The sequence below is a fragment of the Benincasa hispida genome, chromosome 1 (genome assembly GCF_009727055.1).
Source record: "Benincasa hispida cultivar B227 chromosome 1, ASM972705v1, whole genome shotgun sequence".
In the NCBI taxonomy this organism is placed as follows: domain Eukaryota; kingdom Viridiplantae; phylum Streptophyta; class Magnoliopsida; order Cucurbitales; family Cucurbitaceae; genus Benincasa; species Benincasa hispida.
Genome location: NC_052349.1, coordinates 42589727 through 42595728, shown reverse-complemented (window position 1 = coordinate 42595728; position 6002 = coordinate 42589727).

Sequence of the window (6002 nt, the reverse complement as noted above, 5' to 3'; positions counted from 1 at the left end):
CATTATGTTTTAACAGGGATTGTGATAAATCAGCACTGTTAGAAGGCTTCACATATGTAGATTATGCTGCAGGCCTTGACAAAAGAAGGTCTTTATCAGGTCATATGTTTCGTTTGTTTGGTAATATGGTCAGTTGGAAGGTTGCTCTACAGTCAGTTGTTGCCTTGTCTACTACGGAGTTAGAGTATATTTCAGTGGGTGAAGCTGTGAAAGAGGCAGTGTGGTTGAAAAGAATAGTTGTTGAGTTGTTGTCGTAGGAGTTTATTCCTATCGTCCGTTGTGATAGCTAGAGTGCTATTCATATTGCGAAGAATCCATCTCATCACGAACAATCTAAGCATATTGATGTCAAATTTCATTTTATCAGAGAAGTTGTGGCCTAGAAAGATGGTGAACTGGTCAAGGTTCATACAGTTGAGAATTTGTCAGATATGTTAATCAAGGTTCTTCCAACCCATAGGTTCAAATACCTATTAGATGGGCTGAATATTAAATCTGGATGATAGAAAAATTGGAGAATCAACTTGGTACTTAAATATTATTGTTATGAGGGAGATTTGTAGAAAATAATAAGGTATTTAAGGGGTTTTATTGGGTTTTTGGAAAAATTAAAGGCCCAATGGCATTATCGTAATTATTGAGTAGTGTCATTTTTTAAATTATCTCTTCTTCTCCAAAATAGGGCTGAAAATCGTGTGACTCTTGTAAAGGGACTGCAAAACTGAACAAAAGAAGAATAAGAGAGAGCAGCAGTGGCGAGGAGCTGCCTGTGGGGTTGTTCTTACAGCCACCTATAGGAATAACGACGAAGAAACCTCCCAACTGAAGGAAAAGAGAGTGAGTCGCCGGTTGGTGTGTTGGAGCAACTTCTTTTCTTTAGCGGGACACATGGGTCTCTCCAGCAGAGTGCAGGGCCTGGCGCACTGAGTATCGTCCGTCTGCAGCGTCGAGCGTGGGTGTCCGCGCTAGTTCGATCCGGTCTGAGCAAAACTTTTGGTTTCGGGTGGGTTCCGGTTTTGGGTTTGCTGCAGATCTGGTTTTGGTAGTTCGCCGGTCAGAGGCGGGTAGCACACTGTTTTGGGTTGTTTTGCAGCGGGTTGTTCTCAGTTTTTCAGAGGCGACGTTGTGTACAGATTTCTCGGTATCAGTGGCTACTTAAAATTACAAATTGGTGATTTTGTTGATTATCTGTAATTTGTAAAATTTCTTTATTGCTCAAAGTGGTCACTGCTTTCGATTTATTTCTGCTGATTGTTTGCGTTTTGTTTGGCCATCTAAGTTAGGTTTAGAAAGTCTCACAACTTCTAATTTGTACACATTTGTTATCGTGTCAATTTCTAATATATTTCAAACAAACTTTCAAAGTTCAAAGGTAAATTTGAAAATTTTCAAAAGTTATAGGTGAAATAAAGATTATTTACCATACAATAAAACTTGTTACACACGATGTTACAACATTTCTAGAGCATCACAGAAAATGCAAAAAACGGAAGTTAAAACAAAACACTGAGTTTGGTAATCCAATTTGGTGTTATACCACCTACAACGATATACTTATCTATAAATAAACGACAATTATAGTGACACTCGAATAACCCAACTTAGATAACGATCATTTAGGACCCCCATAATTGTGAGATTTCCTCTCAATAAAACTTAGGCTCCCTTTGGCTGCGATCTTCCCCTTTGGATATTTTTTAAGGCGAAATAAAGCATACAACAAAGCACGACAGCAGATGAACACCAAATATACCAGATCAGATAAAAAGCTATAGGAATGGCGTGCTGAACTAAATTCATTCTCCCCCTTTTATTTGACTTACAAAACAACCAAAGCCAACAACTATAGTCTACAAACATGAGCTTAAGAGTTAGAGCAACATTTTTTTCTCCAGAAGAATCTTCAATAGTATCAGAAACCATTACTTTAAGAATGGTTGAAATCAAACCAACAATATTTTCAAACCAGATATTTGATAAATCATAAGACTTTTAGTAGAGCCAAAGACAGATGCAATAATATTCTCAAGAGCCACAATAGACAAACTCTAACCAAGTTTAAATTTGAATTAAATGCCTAAAAGGAATGTTAATTTTCTCAATTAAGGCATAACACCTATAATTTTGGTTGTGAGCTTCGAGAAGCAAATGACCCAAATCGAAATTTTCATTAATTGCTACAATTCAATTTTGCACAAACCCAAAGTACTCCTTAAAGCTTCATTAACACTCGTAGGTTCAATTGGAGATGTAAAGTAAATATTGCTAATCATCTAGAGATAGTCAACCCTATCCTTCTTTCTGGTAGTCACTCCTACATCAAGATCCCCTATGATGTTACTTGAAGGGTGATATTTTTGTATTTTACTTTATGGTTTCTTGTTTTGGTATCATCTACTTCAGATGTAGAAGGTTCACTTTCACAGGTATCAACATGCCTGTTATCAGTGGACACGACAGGGACATCTTTACAAACATTTTGTATAACCACATAATCATCTTCATCTCTCAGAGAATTCAGAAGATTGATCTTTCCATCATCAATAACTACATTGATTGACTCCATTACACTCTGAGTTTATTTATTAAATACTCTATTAGCCCTAATGTTTATATAGTACCCTAAGAAAATACCTTCATCATGTTTTGAATCCATTTTTGCCTAGGTTCTCGATCTAGTAGAATATAACAAGGACTGCCAAAAATAAGAAAATATTGGACATTCGACTTTTTCCTCCTCTAAATTTCATAATTTGTGCAGGTCGTACCTGGGCAAAGAGCTTAATATTCAGAAATGAAGAGGCAAATCTGGCATATAACATGACACAACTCAACTTTTGAAGGGTCCTATTTTTATACTCAACTATACCATTTGGTTGGGAAGTAATAGGGCCTAAAACTCATGATGTATTCAGGAACAAAATTTAAAAATTTTATATTTTCAAACTCCTTGTCATGGTCACTACAGATGCAAAGAATCTTCAAGCCTTTTCCTCTCTAAAGTTAAATACACAGAGTTTGACACCAAGAAAAAGTGTTAGACTTTTCTCTAAAAAATCAAACCCAAGTGTACCTTAAGAAGTCCTCCACACACACAAGGACATAGCGCTTCCCACAAAGACTTTTAAATTGCATTGGACCCCTGAGATCCATGTGTAGAAGCTCCAATACTCTGCTAGTGGTAGTGTGAGAAACCTGTTTGTGAAAGGTTTTAATATGTGATAGCTCTCAAAAAGAGCTATTATTCCTAGCTTAATTTGGACACATTATTGGATTTTATGTGTTTATTTTTCTAATTTGAGGTATCGAGCAATCAAAAGCTAGAATTGGTGATTTGGTGAAGAACAAGGTTAATTTAAAGCAATTTGGAGATGATTTGAGCATCTAGGCTTCAAAAGAGCGAAAATTATGAAAATGCCGCTGTCACAAGGTTGCAACGCTTGCCTGACGCTGCAGGTAGCATTGCAACACTTGTCTGACGCTCGCCTGGCGCTATAAGGCCGAATGTGCAGCGTTGCAATGCTACCTACAGCGTTGCAATGCTCCAAAGTTTGCACAACACAAGCATTGCAACGTTGCGATGATTTCTATAAATACCTCCCTTCGTCTTTAGGTCAAAATATACTAACTTTTAGGGGCTAAATTTTTGCAGACCGGGATTAAGCTTTAATCTTCTTCTTTTCCCTTCAGATTTTAGTATCTTTTGGTTAGTTTTTCTTTTTGTTTTGGGTTGTAATCGACGGATTGGATGTGTATCTCAGATTTGTCTATGAATTAAGAGGTAACTCCTATCTAATTTATTTAAACAAGAACCCCATGTTTAATTTTTTTAAGGATTTCTAGTTAATTTAATTGAATTGTTACGAACTCTTTAGGATGATTTGATTGAATCTTAATGGAATTTTTATAAATTTATCTGACAAATTAGTTTATTGAAATTCTTGTTTCCAAAACCGTCATAGCCTATGCATAAATTGATTGATTTAGTTGTACATATTAGGATCGCATGTGTAAAGTCTAGACTTTTTCTGACCAAATGCGTTTATGCCCTAATATAATCTTTTCCAAATAAATCATGCTATAAGATATGACTTTTCCTGCTCGTAGTATGCCTTAACAATTGAAACCTTTCGTAATGAAATTCAATTTTAACTTGTATGTCGTTTAGAAGGAAGAGTTGTAAATTAAATTAGGGCTAATTTGGTTTAATATCGAATTTGGTTAATTGGGCTAATAGATTTTCTAATAGGTTGAGGGATTGATAAATTCAGTGTAATTAATTGATGTCTAATGAAAGAAATTGCATAGGAAACTCTCTCTTGCTCTAGAAATTAGATAGACTCATATTCTAGATTACATTTACCCATTTTATTTTAATTTCATACATTTATCTTTTTCACACCAAAACCCCCCATCCACCACTCTAGTTAGGAAATTAAATTAATGAAAAAAATTGTGCTTCCCTGTGGGTCAACTCGGACTTACCACTGTTGCTATGTTTCAATAGTAATAGGAGTAGTTCGGTATATACAAATTTTATTTTGATCAAGTTTGAAGCTTATTAACGACGTAAGTTTCGGGCCTGTCAAAAATGGCATCGTTGTCGGGGAAGCCATTGACGTTTCATTAGTTAAATTTCTAGTTAGAGTATTCTTTTTTTTTTTTTTTTTTTTTTTTTTTTTTTTTTTTTTTTTTCTATTTTTGTGTCAGTGTTTTAAGTATGGAAAAATATCATCAACAAGGATGGGAACAATCAAGTGGAACATCTCGACTTATGATGAGGTTCGTGACCTTTGAGATCAACTTGCTAAGTTAACTTCTTTGGTTAGTCAGTTGGTTGCAGGTAACCCACAGTAGGTGCAAGCATGTAGGATTGATCACCCTAAGCAAGCACACCCAAGTTTGCAGTCGAGCCCTATGCCATGAGACTACTCCATGGGAGGGTATCCTAGTTATATGGATGACAATTTTCATCGGCCTAGATGAGAGGAGTCTTATGGCTATGACAACCTAGGATTGGACTAGTTCCACTATGATTCACACCCTGCCACATTCGACCTAACGATGCACGCTCACACCGCTAACTCAGGTATGTCATTAGAAGATGCCATTAGACAACTTGCTATTAACAATATTGTTTTGAGCAGAAGATCTGCAACCTCAAGTAGAACTTTAGTCTTCATACTGAGGTTGAAACTGATCTTCAGAGTTTGAGAGACTCAGTCACTCAATCTTTTGATTCAGTTGAGAGAGGATGAGAACCCTTGCTACACACATCCTATGACATCACTGAGGTATGCAACGATGAGGTAACCTATGTCGACATTGAGGATGAGTTGGAGGATAGCATGTCATGTCTAGAACCAGTTTGTGAGGACTATGGAGAATCGGAGCCTAAACCCATTGATTTTCAGGTAATGGAGTTAGAGGTTGAAAAACCTCGCCCTGTTCTGTTGTCTGGTATATCGTATATTTTTTAGTTTTGTTCTTCTTGTTCTCAAGAACCAATTGAGTCAGAGTCTTTATTTTCAGTTGAGTTAGTCCCTGAGTCTTTTGACTTTTCTTTTTCCTTTTTTCAAACAAAATTAAAAATCCAAAATTCGACCTGTCTGGTTCTCTTCAAAAGATGAAAAGCCTTGTAGTCTTACCGAATTATTTGGGATGATTTGATTGAATCTTAATGAAATTTTTATAAATTGATCTAAAAAATTAGTTTATTGAAATTCTTGTTTGCAAAATCGTCATACCCTAAGCATATATTAATTGATTTAGTTGCCCATATTAGGATCGCATATGTAAAGTCTAGACTTTTTTTGACCAAATGCATGTATGTCCTAATATAATCTTTTCCAAATAATTCATGCTATAAGATATGACTTTTTCGACTTGTAGTATGTCTCAACAATTGAACCCTTTCGTAATGCAATTCAATTTTAACTTGTATGTTACTAAGAAGGAAGAGTTGTAAATTGAATTAGGTTTAATTTGGTTTAATATCGAAT